The sequence below is a fragment of the Rhinolophus sinicus genome, chromosome 15 (assembly GCF_057876585.1).
Source record: "Rhinolophus sinicus isolate RSI-liver-muscle chromosome 15, RSI-T2T, whole genome shotgun sequence".
Taxonomy (NCBI): Eukaryota; Metazoa; Chordata; class Mammalia; order Chiroptera; family Rhinolophidae; genus Rhinolophus; species Rhinolophus sinicus.
In genome coordinates, this window is record NC_142515.1 from 89,826,582 (window position 1) to 89,844,384 (window position 17,803).

Consider the following 17,803-nt stretch of genomic DNA (forward strand, 5'->3'; position numbering starts at 1 on the left):
TATGGAGATCTCTGATAGAATTTTTATGGATTTCAAATCAGAAAAAGGCATGCTATGCCTAAACAACTTTTGAAAACTCTTTGAACATTATTAATCCTGAAACATTGGCCACGAGAAGACATAAACCCAACTTTATGTCTTGTCTCTAGGAATCATTGAGGACATATGATAGGCATCTATGGCCAAATAATATTTTGGAGGACGCTAGCTATCCTCCATTCAAACCATACTAGAAGCATCCATTTGTTACCTCTGGGAAGCACTGTTACAGCAGAAACACAAAAGGAAACAGAAAGTGCCGAGGCTCAGCTAATGAGCTTCAGAATCTACTACTGAGATTCAGAGCAGAGGAAGGACGGACATTTTTAAGTCTCAAAACCCTGGCATGTCCGTGTCACATGCCACGACCCTAAAGGAATCAGCATAAACTTTATGCTATAAATCATCCATTTGGAAGTAACTGATGAAGGGCCAGCCTATCCTGTTCTGGTCAGCTGATGTTTCCACAGGCTGGAGGGTGGAATGTGTGGCAAGAAGCAAGCTGGTGAGTCTCCAGACTCGGAGTCTCACAGCTTGCTCTCCCTCCCCTTCCGCAGCCCCAACCAATAGGATTACTGACCTAAGAGAAGTGGAGGCCTGGGTGCAGCCTGGGAGCTCTCCATGCGGGTCCTACCTCTCCTGCCCGCACGGGGGCAGCAGCTCCGCAGAGAGGGCCTGGGGCAGTACCCTGAGCTCCCTGCAGTCCAGAGTGATGGAGAAGGGCCCCAAACCTCCCTCAAATGTAGTTGATGAGAGCCAGTGCACCCTAAGAGGCATGGTGTTCAGACAAGAGCTGCCTTCGTGAATCCAAGCACACATCAGTATTAGAAACCAGATGGAAACACCTCAGACAGGGCAGTCTCAGAGCAGGTATGCAAATATGGAACTTTCTTAACTTTTCATAACTGAACACATTTTCTATCCCAAACCTGCAAGTGAAAATTTGCCTTCCATCAATTCAGGGTTTTCCAGCCCACTGGGCATACTCTCCCTCCTCCGCCTTTTGTCACTTGGGTTGCCTGTGTTCTGGGGTGCTTAGAGCAGTGGCCCAGTCAGCTTACACTGCTTTATCAAAATATCATAGACGGGGGAGCTTAAACAAGACACTTACGTGTCACAGTTCTAGAGGCTGGGAAGTCCAAGATCAAGGCGCCAGCAGATTCAGTTCTTGGTGAGGACCCTCTTCCTGGCTTGCCATCTTGCTCTGTGCTCACACGATGTCCTCTTTGTGCGAGCATGGAAACAGGGAGCTCTGGTCTCTCTTCTTCGCATAAAGACACTAATCCTATAATGGAGGCTCCACCTTCAAAACCTCATCTAATCCCAGTTACCTCCCAAAGAACTCCGTCTCTGAATTTCATCACATTGGGGGTTTGGGCTTCAACATATGGATGGATGGCGGGGGGAGGGGGCATAAACATTCGGTTTATTAAAGACAGGGAGGGTCAGCGTTGTACCTGGCCTTAGCCACTAATTTTCTGAGTGACATCCCCTGATGCACCTTTCATTCCTGCTCCTTTCTCATCATCACTCACACCTCCTCCCAGCTTCTGCTCTGACCAGTGGCCTCACCTGGGATGCTCACAGTGTGGAACCTCCATGGCTCCTTAGCTTCTGCCCACCAGCCTGCCTCGTAGGAAGCCTGCAAGGTGGGATTCCCTGTTTGTTCTTTCCAGAAACTCTGTGCCCTGCGCCCTTCAAGACTCTGACTTTTGATCCTGAGCAACACTTTTCTCTCAAAAGATGATCTCATTTATGTAATTGAAAGATCTGTGTTGTAATGCTAGAACTGATGTGTTGCTCAAAGGCATTGACACTTTCTGCCTTTCTGCTTGTAAGGCTGGTGGCTGGACTGAGGGGGCAGGATGAGCAGGGCTGGCCTGGAGGGAGGGGCAGAGGGATACAGGCATAAGACACAGATCCACTGATGCTTCCAAATGTAATCCGGGTACCTGTTTTACCCCTGCCTCTGTTACTTTCAGACTTTTACTCTGACCTATTTATGTTATTTTCTTGAATTGTGTGTGTGTGTGCGAGAGAGAGAGAGAGAGAGAGAGAGAGAGAGAGATTTTGCTCAAATCTTTAGTAGATTAAACCGAGATACAGATAACAAAATTAACACATCCCAGCTGCGGAGAAGGGATTCAATAAGTTGTAGTTGTTAATTGTCTCCAGTTTACAAATTTTTAATAGCAGGTTCTCACTAAATAATACTAAGTATTTATTGTCTCCACTTTACAGCTAAGGAAATGAAGAATTCAAGAGTTCCAATGACTTGCTCTACAAGATACAACTAGTGTTTGGGAGAACCAAGGCTCAAAATTAAACATCTTCTGCCTCAAAACCCTATGTTCTTTGCATTGTAACACAATTTGTTCCTTTCTAATACTTTCTCAAGTGGTTTCACGTTCAAGAATCCAGTGGATTTATTACACTTTGCTACCAGGGTGTGAAGATGGATCTTCAAATGATGTTTTGAAAGAATTTCGAATTTCCCAGGTGACAATGCTCATTGAAAACAGCTGTACTGTCAGCTCTTCATTACTGTGACAGCGAGAGAGATGGGGCGAGAGCAGTTGGATGAGATTCATAATTAATCACCTTCTTTGAGTCAAGAGTCTCAGCCTGCTCCTTCCACTGCTTCTCCTGCAGGAGGTGCCCACAGGGAGAAAGAACCCAGTTTCCTGAGAGGCTGAGCTCCCGAAACTTGAGCTGAGGCGAGTTGTTGCAATCAGACATCTGCATTAATGTGGCACTAAAATGGCAATCCAGAAAACACAGGAACACGGGTGACTTAAGGAGAGGGTTGCGTGATCCAAGTAAGAAAATTTCAAGAGAGTTTTTTTTTTTTTTTTTTTAACCAGAAATAAACTCTCAAATCAACATCGTGGATCTGGACAGATCCTGCCATGACCACTCACAGTTTTTCTGGGTCAACATCGCTCTCATTAAAGAGAAGACAGCACCTTCTCATCTGTCTGACAACCTGAAAAGAGACAGTAATCCAAAACATGTATCAAACACTTTTTTAAAGTTCTTGGTTTCTCTTTGGAGAGCTATTGGGCCAATCTCGATGTTTCAGTGTAGATCCCCAAAGCCAGTGAGGATAACAAAGGGGGCAAGAAGCTTGCTGCTTTGTTGTAGAAATTATATTCCAGAGTCTCAAATACTTACTAAGTGCCTTCTATGTGACAGGGCATGAAACATACTGATTACTGCAAGTGTAAGAGTGGCCACACACCCTCTGGCCTTTAGTGTCAGAGCTCACAGAGGCGCAAAAGTCAACCAACAAGGAAAAATAATGGAGGCTTTTACAGCATATACCATGGATAAATAAGCAACAGGCCATAGATCATTCTAGTCCTGACATCACACGTCTGCTCCCTTCCCTGATGGAGAAGCTCCTAGAGTGTCTGCCTCTGCCCTTGATCAAAAGCATCAGAGTTAGTACCAGCCCACATCTCCATGCCTACTTCCCAGTGCAACCAGCCAACTCCAGCACATGCGACTGAGTTGGACAAAGACATATCTGAACCAATTTTGACTTCACGTCACTGATAGGACTGTAGGAGTAACAAAAACAAAGAGACCCAGGGTTCGCCAGACCCAGCACGCCCCAAAGAGAGCCTCACCTTTCAGCTGCTTCTCGCTGTCTGCTCTCTGAAATCTCCAAGGCTTCTGAAGAGACCCCAGTGTCTTTATTTTTAGATCTGCCCTGACCTGAGTGTTTCTGACCTTCCATCTCTGCAATACGAGCTGAAGCCAGACAGGCCTCTTCCTGCTTCAGCCTGGCCACCCATGTGATTGGGAAGCAGCTCTGAGGCTGCATCAGGAAGCTTGGGTTTCATTTCTCTGAAACAAATTAACCAAAAAAAGAAAATGACATATAAATAGAACACTGAATGAGGCAGATAGTACAAGGCTGAAACACAAACATTTGCAAACCTCTATCAGATGAGAACAGGGAACCTTCTTGGAAGAGGAAGAGAAGGTAGATTGTGTCCTAACTCTGTGCCTAGAATCCGAATCCCAGTTGCGTAGGTCCCACTTCCGGCTAGCTTCTTCTGAGGCCCTGAGAAGTGGAGTCTGGGTTACCCTGGAAACTAGCCTGCGCTCTTCTTTCCCCAAGAAAAAGGCCAAAAGTTCTGACCCCTCTTATGGGCACTGATGCTATTGATAGAAGGGCTCGAATCCACTGTTGTCATAGGGTATCCACACGTGCGTCACGGCTCCAGACTGAAGAGGAGACATCTCCATCAATTCTACAACTGGGTAGTGAGTCTCTTGCTCTCTCTGCCACTTATTGTCACCGGTCAAAACCTTCAGGCTCAAAAATGGAGATTGGCTCAGTAACTCCGCAAATGCATTGGAATAGCCAGGCATTGAGAGAAATTAACCAGCAGAAGTTTATCCAAACGTGACCATGAACCAATCTTCCAACTTAAAACAAAAGGAACGCTGAGTCCAATTGATGAAACCTGAATCTGACGTTCACAGCATTGTCAATGGTTTGTGATCTGATTATCTGTGCACTTCTAGACCCTTTTGAAAATCATGTAAACCAGTTAATTAATCACAACAACATAAAGGGGGATTTAAAATAGCCTTATCGCAATAGATGGTATAGATAAATCCTTATTTCTCCACTCTGGGCTGGCTCTGGACCCGAGTTCCTCAGTGGTCAGGAAAGTTATGAAACTTGAGACCTATCCTGGACATAGGAAGATAAAGAGGAAGGGAAAGGGGGAGGGGGAGGAAGAGGAGCCGGAGAAGGAAGAAGGAAAGAGGAAGATGAGTTGAAGAAGGAGGAGGAAGAGGGGAGGGGAAGTAGGAGGAACATAACTGTCCCTGGAGGAGGGGACCCTTGTTAAACAGTCAAGAGGCGGGTCCCCCAGAAGCAGATGAAAAAAGAAGAAGCAGTGAGATCCAATGTAAAAGACAAGAGCCCTGTGACAAAGGCCAAACCCACACCCAGACCGAAAAAGCCAGGATGCAAGAAATAAGGAGCCAGGAGTGGCCTGGCCAGTGACCCAGGGAGAGCCTGCCCGGCCACCCCACAGAGGGGGCCTTCCTCGGTCTGTGCTGTGGACACGGGGTGCCCCCGCCCCCACTTCAGCCCCCTCTATCTGAGCCCGAACGTGACATGGATGCTGAGGGGTGGCTGGGACGGGGACGGCACAAGGGCCTTTCACACTCCACCTTCCGGTTTCAGCAGGACCAGAACTGAAGAGCCCAGACCTCATGGCCACTGTGAAGTTCTCTTCATCGGAAAGGAAAAAGGCAATTTATTTTTATCTCACAACAAATTGGAAAGTGAAGAAACATGATTCAGAAAAGTTCCCTTGAAGACAACGATAATCATGTCTGCAGGGGCATTTGGGAACCACGGAGGGAGGTTCTGAGACGCTGACCTGGGTGGCTGCCTTGGTGTCTCCTGGCAGGTCCTCAGCCTCAGCACAGACAGGAGCTCCCAGCGCTGCCTGCTGCGAGGGACATTGTGCCAGCATATCGGTGTCCTCCCTCTGCCTCTGGAACGCACCCCATTGCGAGTTCCCTCTGTCTACTCCTCAAGCCCTCCGCGTGACTTCCGCATTGCCCGGCACGTGGCAGGCCCTGGGTCAGTGTGCAGCAAAGGCCACTGAGTACGATGGCCGCCATATGCATCTTGTCAGTAGGAGACATGTCCTCCTGGACCCTGCTACTCTGCCTGCCTCGTTCCGCTGGGGTTCTTTATAAGCCCATCCCAGCCGGTCCATGACCACCAGGGTGCCCACTCACAGACGGCCTGTTGGAGTCTCTGTGTTCTTGGAAGGAGCTCTCCATCTGCCATAGTGACTGCTCTATATGCCATTTAATTTCTGATGTATTATCTACAACCCCTGCTTGTGCTATGACTCCTTTATTTGCCACCACTCGAGGCTCAACGCCTATATAGAGATATGGAGGATAGAAGATAGATAGATAGATAGATAGATAGATAGATAGATAGATAGATAGATAGATAGATAGATAGATAGATACACACACACACACACACACACACACACACACAGAGGGTACTGAAAAAATGTATACACATTTTAAGAAAGGAAAAAACTATTAATATATACCAATAGCAAAAGATGAATACAAGTCACGTGTGACTTCAGCAATGACCAGAGGTGCTCAAAGTGGTTACCATCAGCGTCCAGACACTTCTGATTAAGGTGAACTACTGTTTGACCAATGTTGACTAAAGTGTTAAAATCTCTTAAAATGTGTGTACATTTTTTTGGCATGATATATATATATATATATATATATATATATATATTGCATTTTGGTCTTCCTGCTTGCTGAAAAAAAAACTCAGAAAAAAAATGAGAGATACTATCCACTTCCTCATTGTCCTCTTGAGGAGGTAATTGGACGCTGAGTCCTGAAAACTGTGCTTCTTTTGCCCAGAGGGCAGTGTTAAAAGGCTTTTGTTTATTGTTTTTTAAAGTGCGTGGTCTTGAAAATGGTGAGATTTCATTCCTTTTTATGGCCGAGTAATATTCCATTGTAAATATGTACCACAGCTTCTTTATCCAATTGTCTATTGATGGGCATTTAGGTTGCTTCCATAGCTTGGCTATTGTAAATAGTGCTGCAGTGAACATAAGGGTGCATATATCTTTTTGAAATTGTGTTTTGGATTTCTTCGGATAAATACCCAGAAGTGGAATTGCTAGATCCGACGGTAGTTCTGTTTTCAGTTTTTTGAGAAAACTACAAACCATTTTCCGTAGTGGCTGCACCAATCTGCAATCCCATCAACAGTGCACACGGTTCCCTTTTCCCCACCTCTGCGCCACCACTTCACTGCATAAATTATATAAATGTCTAACCACTACGAGGCACACCTGAAACTAATGTAAAATAATATTGAATGTCAACTGTAACTGAAAATAAATAAATATATATTTTTTAAAAGTGTGTGGTCTTAGAGACCAAAAGGGGAAAAAGAAAAAAAAAAAAGCATTGTCTGAAAAAAGGATACGTCTTGGGGCTTGGGAGGAAACAGCAGAGGGGACAGTAGCATGACACAGGCAGACCTGAGAGAGGGTTGGGAAGACGTACAAGACTAAGAGGGGACCTGTGGATTCCGGAGAAGCAAGGATGCATTTGCTATTCCCCCGTATCCCCCCAGGGGTGCCAGGATCTCTGCAGGAAATGCCTGTCTTGGAGAATAAACCTATGCACCCGGCTCCTGGTCTTAACCAAGGCCTTATGTGCCAGTTCTCACAGAGGCAGCTAAGCGTCAAGGGACCGTGTGGGCTTAAAAACTGGACATGTTCATGGAAACTAAAGACCAGCGGGTACCCAGCAAATAGTCTGCACCTTTTCAAGATTCTGTTACTCACAAGCCAAGGAGGGCATAGCGTTGGAGGAAAGAGCATTAGTTATGACTAAGATTGATGTTTCCATTGGCTTGGCAGGATGTGGGCTGTAAATAAATTAAATTAGAGGCCGTGGGAAGAAAACTTTCCTTATATCTGATGTTAAATGTACAGTAAAATTCATACCAACTAAACACAGTTAAATTCTGCCCCACCCACAAGCCACACCTGGCTTCCCCTTGATGGTGAACCCCCTGAACTTCACTGGCAGCGCCCCTGCTGGGTGTGACCTCAGCAAATGCCCAGTCTTCTGTTTGCCTCGCAAGCAGCCCTGAACAGCTCAGCCTGGTGGGTCCCAGACATTCCACGGCAGATCTGCCTTTAAAATGCATGAACCAACACTCATTAGAAGTTAATATTTCATGGGTTAATCCCTCACTGTACTGCGACTTTACAATGTCAGAGTCTCAAAGCTTTGTCGTGAATGCTGTCCAACCTCCTAAGGCCCTCAGCTCTGAGCTGGCACTGAATGTTCAAAAGTACCTTCCCATTTCAGCCACAGTCACTGCTTCAAATTTGCAAACCGCAGCCCTCAGAAGAGCTCTGTTTTGTCCCCATATTTGTCATCTGTAAGATTGAATCTGATATGTGATTATAAAGTAATGAGACTGGCTTTTACACAAATCACAGACCTTATGAATCCAGATGAGTGCTGGCCTTCAAAGATGTCACCTTGGGAGGCTGGCCACATACTTACTCCAATGAGGCTGCCACCCCGGATGCCATGCCTGGAATTTCTCTATGGAAATTGCCTGCAGGGACAATTAGCCAATTAGAGGAGGAAATAGAGAATCAGTGCCAGCACTCGGTGGCACTCACGGCTCTCCCGTGTTTGTATGTCAGCTTCCCTGGTGGCCTGTATTTCACTACATCACTGTGTACCCCAGGCAGTGCACAGAACCCAGCACATAGGAGGCACTCCATAAATGCTTGGTAAATATGCAATGGGCTCGTCATCAGCCCAGTGCTCTTTGCCTTCCCCTTTTCCTCCATCTTCTTTATTAGACACTCAGTTATCTGTAGCATCCCTTTCTGGCTGCTTAAATCTCCACGAAATGTACCCAAGGAGGGAGCTACAGTTGACCACAGAGCATGGAGGTAATGAGGCCTCTGTGTCTACCGGGAGAGGCTAGGTTATGCTGAGGTAACCAACAAACCCCACATCTCAATGGTTTAAAACAGTAAAGTTTAACTGTTACCTCTTTGTACAGGGATAAAGTGTGAAGGTTAGGATGGGGGCTCTGCTTCACATGGTTGTTACTCCGCTGCCTATCCAGGCCATTAGAAATGCACACCCTCAACAGAAACAGGGTTCGTGCCATATGGCAGGAATGGAGAGATTAGAGGTGTTCACACCAGCAATTAAATTTCCTACCTGGACATGACATGAGCTCTTCACACACTCACAACCCACATGGCCCACTGGTCTCCTGACCCCACTGCAAGGAGGGACAACACAATAATTTTAATCCTCCTGTAAGCCTGGAAGAAAAAGAGTACAAGATCAAGATATGGGTAAGCATTAGAATTCTCTGCCACAATCTGAGTCAGGAAGTCAGTAAGAATAGATCAATGAGGGAACCAAGTGTGGTACACTGATACATTAACAGCCCCTCAATAGATCATGGTTCTCACAATCAATTCCTTTGTTCATTTCACTCCCACATTGACTTTGAGCTTGGCTATGTGAATTTCTTGGCCAATGGGACTTCAGCAACTGTGATGCAAGCTAGAGGTCTATAACTGCTTGTACATTGAGGCTTCTTCTCTTGCAACGCTGCCATTATCATGTAGAAAGTCCAGGCTTTCTGCTGGAGAGGCCACACAGAAAAGAACAGAGGTGCCTCTGTTGACAGCCCCAGCCAACTGGAAGATGTGTATGAGGCCATCTCCATCAGCCAGTTCCCAGATAAATGGACAATTGAGTGCAAGCACAAAATTGAACCCGGCCAACACCATGTGGAACAGAGATAAGCATCCAAGCTAAGTCTGCCCAAATTACTGAACCACAGAAGAGTGAGCAAATAAATGGTTCTTATTTGAAACCACAAAAACATGACGTGATTTGTTGCACAGCATTAGGTAACTGCTAAAGCAATTCATATCTAGAAGAGGGGTACTGCCATAACAAAAATCTGATACACTTGGCATTGGCTTTGGGACAAGACAGCACGCAGGAGCTGGTAAAGTAGTGAATAGGTTGTTAGCAAAGACTGGAAAAGTGGTGAACCATCTTTTAGTGTATGCTGCAAAGGTAGTGAGGAAATTGTTACTAGAAGATGGAAGAAGAACAATCTATGTTATGTAGAAACATTGCCAGCAGCAATTGAAAAGATATAAAATACTTAATAAACATATGGATTTAGCTAAGCAGATTCCTAGACACAATGTTGAAAGCATCCAGTTGTGTATGATAAGGTACTGCCAAAGAGAGATAAGCTAAGGAAGAAACTGTTCAGTATCCAAGCACATTTTAGAAGAAATATAGAGGGCGGAGGAATTTCTGATTTAGAAAAAAATTAAACTGTTTTGGATCCTTAGTATCCTCAGCCAGGCAAAGATTCTCAGATAAGAATAGCCTGATCAGAAAGATCAAATCAAGGGTATGGTTGTAAGACCTCTGAATGTAAGAGCTTAGGAGACCCTCTCAGATAGAAAAAAATGACTTTTGAGAATTTTGAGGGCATTGTCCCACAGCAGCTTGACACACCCAACTAGAAAGGTCTGTCTCAAAAACATTTATGGATGAGGTTTTGGGGGCATGTAGTGAATCCCAATAAGATTCATAGGAAACCCCCAAAGATTTTAAGAGAGCTTTGTCAGTGAAATTACTACAAGGTTAGGCTTAAAGTAAAAGAGATAATTCAAAATGAAAGAGACTGCTGGACCTCCACTTTCTGTAAACAAGAATCAGTTTGAGAAATCTACTTAGTCACAGACATGGATAATTTCCTACAGAAAAGAAAATACATGTCAGAGGATGAAACCAAGAGTCCAGAGGGAAGATCTCAATGCCACAGAGGAACACTGACTAGATAGCCCTCTCAGGGAACAAAATCAGGCCCTAATCAAGAAACATTCTGTGGGGCCGGTCTGGTGGCTCAGGCGGTTAGAGCTCCATGCTCCTAACTCCGAAGGCTGATGGTTCGATTCCCACATGGGCCAGTGGGCTCTCAACCACAAGGTTGCCGGTTCAACTCCTTGAGTCCCGCAAGGGATGGTGGGCTCCGCCCCCTGCAACTAAGCTTGAACACGGCACCTTGAGCTGAGCTGCCTCCTGAATGGCTCAGTTGGTTGGAGCACGGGCTCTCAACCACAAGGTTGCCAGTTCGATTCCTCGACTCCCACAAGGGATGCTGGGCAGCACCCCCTGCAACTATGATTGAACATGGCACCTTGAGCTGAGCTGCAGCTGAGCTCCCAGATCGCTCAGTTGGTTGGAGTGCGCCCTCTCAACCACAAGGTTGCCGGTTCAACTCCCGCAAGGGATGGTGAGCTGTGCCCCCTGCAACTAGAAAACAGCAACTGGACCTGGAGCTGAGCTGCGCCCTCCACAACTAAGACTGAAAGGATAACAACTTGAAGCTGAGTGGCACCCTCCACAACTAAGATTGAAAGGACAACAACTTGACTTGGAAAAAAGGCCTGGAAGTACACACTGTTCCCCAATAAAGTCCTGTTCCCCTCCCCCAATAAAATCTTAAAAAAAAAAAAAAAAGTAGGATAAAATTTGTCTAAAAGGTACAAACAGTTCAATGAACTCTAAAAACTAATTAAAAAGAAAAAAGAAAAAAAAAAAAGAACATTCTGTGAGCTATACAGGGGAAGACAACATGTGAGCAGCTGGGCTTCATAATTGCTGTGGACCAGTGAGTGCTTTGTGGTTTCCATCCTCTCCATTTTAAATAGGAGTGTTTATGGGGTCTTCCCAGTTCCTGTCTCACTACTGTTTTAAGGGTATGGGGATGGGAATAGTTGTCTTTTAAGTTCAAAATCTCTGTATCAAGAGAAACTGCACATGATAAGCCATACGTGAGAGGTCTTATCCACGTGATAACCCGATGCAGATCATGAGATAAGGGATTTCAAAATCGATGCCATAATGAGATAAAAACTTTTTGGGGTCTTGGAAATGGTGAGTGCATTTTGCGGATGATGGAGAATGATTTGCTGCAGCCAAAGAATAGACTGTGGTATATTGTTTCTAAAGATGGCCCATTTCTTCCATCCATGTGGCACACCCCTTTGCAAAGTGACTTCACAACTCCTTCCTTTGCAAAGTGAAACCTGTTTCTCCATCCCTTACATCTCAGCTGGCTTTTTGTCTTGCTTTGGCCAATCAAATGGGATAAAAGTGATGTGTGACTTCAGAGCCCAGGCCTCAAAAACCTTAACAGCAGCTGCTCTCATACTCTAGAAAAGTGGCTGTAAACATGTAGAAAGAAAGAAAGAGAGAGAGAGAGAGAGAGAGAGAGAGAGAGAGAGAGAGAGAGAGAGAGGAAGGGAGGAAGGAAGGGAGGAAGGGGGAGGGAGGGAGGGAGGGAGGGAGGGAGGGAGGGAGGGAGGGAGAGAGGGAGGGAGGGAGGGAGGGAGGGTAGGAAAGAAGGAAGGAAAGAAAGAAAGACACGATTATCCTGCTAAGAAAAGAGAAACCATGTAGAGGAGATGAAGACACCCCCAGACAAAAGGCCTAGCTGAGAACATGTGACTGAGGCCAGACACGTGAGTGAATCCATCTTAGGACATCTAGCCCCAGCTGAGCTGTGCATGACAACGGCTACAAAAGTGACACCCGGAAAGAACCACCCAGCTAAGCCCAGCCCACATTTCAGAATCGTAAGCAAATAAGTGATTGTTGTTTTAAGCCACTAATTTTTTGGTACAGTTTTTTACGTATGAATAGTAACTAAAATATCCAAAAATAGACCAGTTACTGGTCCAGTTACTATATTTGTACTCTATAAAAGCCAAGCATTCATAAATACCTTAAAACGCATGGTCTCATATGATTTCCTTCCTGGTACGTGTGGTAGATGTTGCTTTCATCTTCACCTCTAGATAAAGAAACAGAGGCTCAGAGGTTAAGTTACTATTCAGTGTCCTGCAGCCTATAAGTGATGCAGGACTGAAATTTTTTAATTCCAAAAGCTAGGGTACTACTTGTCCTTTGGTAGTTCAAAGTCTGGGTCAAGAGAGAATGCACAGAAGAGTTACACTCGAGGAGCCTTATCTGCCTCTGAACCTCATGAAGATCATGAGATGATGGACTTCAAGCCTGAGGCCATACTGAGAAATGACTGTTTTTGCCTCTTAGATGCTACAGTTAGATAACATTGACACAGTCTGGACATGCAAGCCACTGGAACGCCAAGACTGCAAATTAGCAGCTTATCTGTGTGCTGGTGGCCGAGTATGGGGACGTTAAGTAGACAGATGTTAATGAGAGCACCAAGAACACCCCTCCTTCCAGGTCTTTGCACACGCTTTTTTCCACTGCATGGACCACTGTCCAAGGAACCCACAGGCTTGCTCCTTCCCCTCCTGTAAATCTCTGTCCCACGTTGCCTTGTCTTCCAGGCCTCCTGCGGCTGTCCGAGCTGGACACGTGAGCAGTCGTCAACCTCTCCCTGATTCGTTTTGCTCCATAGCACTTCCCACCCTCTGACCTCCTATTTGTCTTACTGGTTGGTATATTCATTGTCTCTCTCCCGACCAGGATATAAGCTCCATGAGGACAGAGACTTTTATCTGTCTTGTTTAATAGTGCATCCCCAGTGTCTACAATAATTCCTGGCACATGGTAGGAACTCTGTAATTGTGCTCAATGAATGAATGAATAAACAGAATACAGGTTTCCGCAGCTTAGTAGGGAAGGCTGGGTATGACTATAGGAGCCTCTGTCAGAAGGTCTGTATAGTCCCTGGCTGTCTGCGACTTTTGTTTTTCTGTGCTCCTGGTCGAACCAAGCTTGCCTCACCCTCTGAACTCTGAAGGGAACTGCTGGCCTCTAAGAAGTGGGGCTATCCAGTGCCAATGCTTCCAATATCCTGAGCCCTGGACCTCAGAATGTCAGGGCACTGATTCTTCCCTGTACTCCTGTCCCCCTTTTCCCGCATGCTTCCCATGGAGTCCATCTGGCCCTGGCCATGGCCTCAGATCTTGTCAAACAAGAGCTCCTAGATGCACTTAGAAAGACACATGTAGTGAGGTGATGAACAGAGGGAAGGAGGAAGCTTCCTCAGAGATTCCAAGTAATGAAGGTGGAGAAATGAGCATTCTGTGGGCTGACGCCCATAGGACAGTGGGAACTCATTAAAAAGAAGTGTGGACTCTTGGACAGACGCTGCCATAAGTGCATGTTTCTGCCCCAGTGCCTTTGCTTATGCAGCTGTGGACACACACACACCCGATCTGAAATGCCAACCTCCAACCTCTGGTCAATCACATATTTCACAACCCATTTCTTCCTTGTTGCTTATTCTCACCACACAATCCAACATTGCCCTTTCCTCTTTGAAGTGCTTACAGCATTTATGGTCTGTAGCAATCTATGTAAGTCAAGGTCCCAGAAGGAAACAGATGTCCCACTCAGGTTGGGATGTTTGAAGAGATGTGTTATAGAAGGTCTGTTTATAGAGGTATGAGCAAGGGTTAGAGGAACTGTATTATTCTGGGTCTTCTGGGAAGAAGATACCAAGACCAGATCAAACTTTCAAGGATATTTTAGAAGAAATATCAACAAAGGGATATAGGGAGGGGCCCAGGTAAAGCTGGAAGAACAACCAGACAGGTTTAATGAATCGAGTTTGACGCTAAAGGACAGACAGAGGAACAGAAAGTTGGGTAGAAGAATCCTAAAGGATGACACAGTCTAAGGAAAGTTCAGGAGTCCTCAAACCCAGTATCCGTCACTAGAGGGTCCCACGTCTCCCAAGAGGGGACTTTCCTTACTATACTTGCCACTCATTCATTGGCTGGGAACAGCCCATGAGAATGGGGCCTCAGTGAAAATGTGCTGATGGGCTTTACAGCACAGCAGCTGGCGTCATATCTGCACCCTGTAGTTGGACGTCCACCAGACACTTTCTCATAGCTACTACAACCCACCCTGCACCAAGCATATCTACTTGTCCGCACAAATTTGAGCAGCAGCTCCTCCATGGTTCCAGTGGACCTTTTTTCCTAAAGGAGAACAAGAAGAGGGAGGTTAATGGGATGAACTGTTGCCCCCATCTTTGCAACTGACCTTGGGGCCACAACTAATACCATCCTCTCCCTTCTCTGCTATCCCTAACCCTCAGCCTCAGCAATGCCTCACAAACTTTGGCAGGTCTTGGTGACTTTTCTGAGTGTTAGGCCCAAAACTTCATTCCTGAGGGTTATGAACCCATGTAATCGTTCTTCTCTGACCAGGGGGGCTGCATATGTCCATTCCCAGCTACAATGAGGCAATGGAGTACCAGGAGAGACCCAAGTGCATCACCTGATGTGTTCGTCTGCTTGAGGTGCTATAACAAAATAGGCTGGATGACTTAAACAATGAAAATTTGTTTTCTCACAGTTCTGGAGACTGAAATTCCAAGCTCAAAGTGCCGTCAGGATTGGTGTCTGGTGAGAGCGCAGCCCTTGGGTGTAAGCGGCCACCTTCTCACTTTGTCCTCACCTGGTCTTTCTTTGGTACATGCACAAGAAGAGAGAGAAAGAGCTCTTTGGTGTCTTTTTTTATAAAGCTATAATCCTATTGGATCTGGACCCCATTCTTATTACCTCATTTCATCTTCATTATTTCTTAAGAAGCCCCATCTCCAAATACAGCCTCAGTGGAAGTTAGGGCTTCAACATATGAACCTGGGGTGGGGTGAGGGACACAAACATTCAGTCCGTAACCTCTGGATTCCACATGCATTCTTTCTTGCCACCATTGTATAAAAGCAGATCTGCATCTTCCTGCTGGTCAAGGCCACTTGCTCCTATAAGTATGATGACTCTCCTGCTTGCCCACTGTCTCTGGGCACAATGAGTCCACAGTGCCCTGGCAGGAGCCGTAACTTGTAGCTCAATGGTATACTTGCTGTGACCCCTGGCAAGGGTGCACCCCTTGGGCAATCAGAACTTCCAAACCTGCAGACCCCGAAGTTGCAGGGACAGGCATATAACGTCCCGTGGGTCATTGGCATGATGGTAAATGGGGCCATCCCTGCTTCTGGTCCTTGGTTCCTGGACCTTAGCATCACTTTTTTTTTTTAAGACAGAGCACCATATAAGGGTCACTGATTTTAAAAATGCACTGCATCCCAAATGATGGCACCCATCCCTCTAAGCTAGGGCTTCCATTGTGCCTATAGAAGGCTGCTCCAGTATTGCCTGAGGACGACTGCCTCTGAGTGATGTGGTATATGATAAAACCAGTGGATCCTCGAGTGACAGTGCCACTCTCATACTTTCTTCACTGTGAAGTGGATGCTGTGCTGTGTGGGACTCCATGCCGATGGACCAGCCATTCTGGAAGACCTGCACAATAATGCTGGCTGAGGTTTCAAGGGCAGGAGAGGCAAACTCATCCCCAGCAATGGTATGGATCCTTGTGAGAAGGAACCACTGGCCCTTCCAGAATTGAAGGGGGCCAATGTGGTCAACATGGCACTGAGTGGCCAGTTGGTTGCCTTGAGGAATGGTGCCTGCATGAATCGGTTTGAATTGCTAACAGTTTGGACGTTCAGAAGCATCAGTAGTTGATCAGCCTTGTTGAGTGGGGGGGTCCATGCTGTTGGGCCCACACGTGTCTTCCTCTCTGACACCATGGCACTCCAGCCTGGGGTGGCTGACGACGAAGGCTGGCTAATGTCAATAGAATAAGTGATTTTGTCTACTTAGTTGTCCAGTTGATAGCAGACAGTCCCTGGTGAGTGTTTATACAGATGCACTTCCTGGTGAGAGCAACACAAAAGTCTTTACACTTCATGCCCACTCCCATATGCCAACACATGCTTCTCCCCACACCTTCTCGCCTGTGATCCTCTGTTCCCTATCCTTTCTGACCCTGGATCGGTCATTGGCCACTCACCTTAGGCGACTTTTGCTTCCATAAAAAGTAGATGATCAGATGTACTGCTTGCAACTCTACCCATTGGGAAGATGCTTCCTCTCTACTGTCTTTGAGGGCCACCATTAAATGTGGGGGGAAAGCAGCGCCGCTGTCTATTTTTGACTTGCACCCACGTACTGAGTTAATCCATCTGTAAACCAAGCTCGGTCTTTGTCCTTCTCTTCCAGCTGCGGGATTCTCCTCTATGGTCATAGGCACAAGTTGGTAAAGGGAACTGGTCTAACAGTGGTGGGTGACAAGGAGGTCTGCCAGTTAGGCATGCCTTCTGGCCCTACTCAGGCTCAACTGGAGATGGAATATTTCCACACCACAGTGGACGCCTGCTGGACCTGTCTGACTTTATAACTTGGCAGGTCTGACAGAATGCAACTCATAATAAGCATTTCCAGATGCATTGTCACTTGATGTTCATGGCTAAGTGTTCTGTCTCTACCAGGACCCAATAATATGCCAAGAGTTATGTCTCAAAAAGTGTATAATTCTCCACTGCAGGTGGCATGACTTTGCTCCAGAAGTCCAGAGGCCTGCTTTGTGATTCTCCCAATGGAGTTTTCCATAAGCCAAGGTCACCCCCACCCACCCTTCCCCCTTCCAACCAATTATTCTCTTGCCCCTTTCATCTTTTTCTTTTTTATCTCAAGACGCTAAGCATTGACCTGTAGAACATTATATGCATTTCCAAGGGCTGCCATAACCGAGTATGATAATGGGGCAGCTTAAACAACAAAAAGGTATTCGCTCACAGTAACAAAGGCTGGAAATCTGAGATCACGGTGTGGACAGGATTGGTTCCCCCCAAAGGCGGTGAGGGCAAATCTGTCCTCTGCCTCACTCCTGGCTTCTGGTAGTTTTCTGGCAATCTTTGATGTTACTTGGCTTGTAGAAGCACCATCCCGGACTCTGCCTTCATCGTCACACGATGTTTCCTCGGTGTGTGGGTCAGTGTCCAATTTCCCCCTTTTCCTAAGGACACCACTCATCGGATTTGAGACCCACCCTATTCCAGCATGACCTCATCTTAACTGATTCTACCTGCAACAACCCTGTTTACAAATAAGGTGACATTCAGAGGCATTAAGAGTTAGGACTTCAACCTATGGACTGTGAGAAACACAGTTTAACCCATAACAAGCATCTTGATGTTCTCTCCTCTTTGAGCTTCTCTCTCTGAAGCCTGCCTCCTCCCAGGATAAGATCAACTGCCTCCTGCATCAGCCAGCACCGCCAGTCTTTGAAT

General features: G+C 46.1%; 2 long non-coding RNA genes across 3 annotated transcripts; both read right to left on the reverse strand.

Annotated features, from left to right (window-relative positions):
• Positions 1-2,175: 2,175 nt before the first annotated feature.
• LOC109454208 (uncharacterized) lies at positions 2,176-5,981 on the reverse strand. 2 transcript variants are annotated; one of them, XR_012498122.2, is made up of 3 exons: positions 3,672-5,981; positions 2,961-3,025; positions 2,176-2,794 (listed from the first exon to the last, which is right to left on the reverse strand). It is a non-coding gene; the product is annotated as an uncharacterized LOC109454208 (long non-coding RNA). The 2 variants fall into 2 exon arrangements; XR_016019019.1 differs by having other exon boundaries at positions 2,176-3,025.
• A 494-nt stretch (positions 5,982-6,475) lies between these two features.
• On the reverse strand, positions 6,476-17,042 carry LOC148755260 (uncharacterized). The gene is made up of 3 exons (XR_016018822.1): positions 12,446-17,042; positions 8,836-8,942; positions 6,476-8,212 (listed from the first exon to the last, which is right to left on the reverse strand). It is a non-coding gene; the product is annotated as an uncharacterized LOC148755260 (long non-coding RNA).
• Between the last annotated feature and the right edge of the window lie 761 nt (positions 17,043-17,803).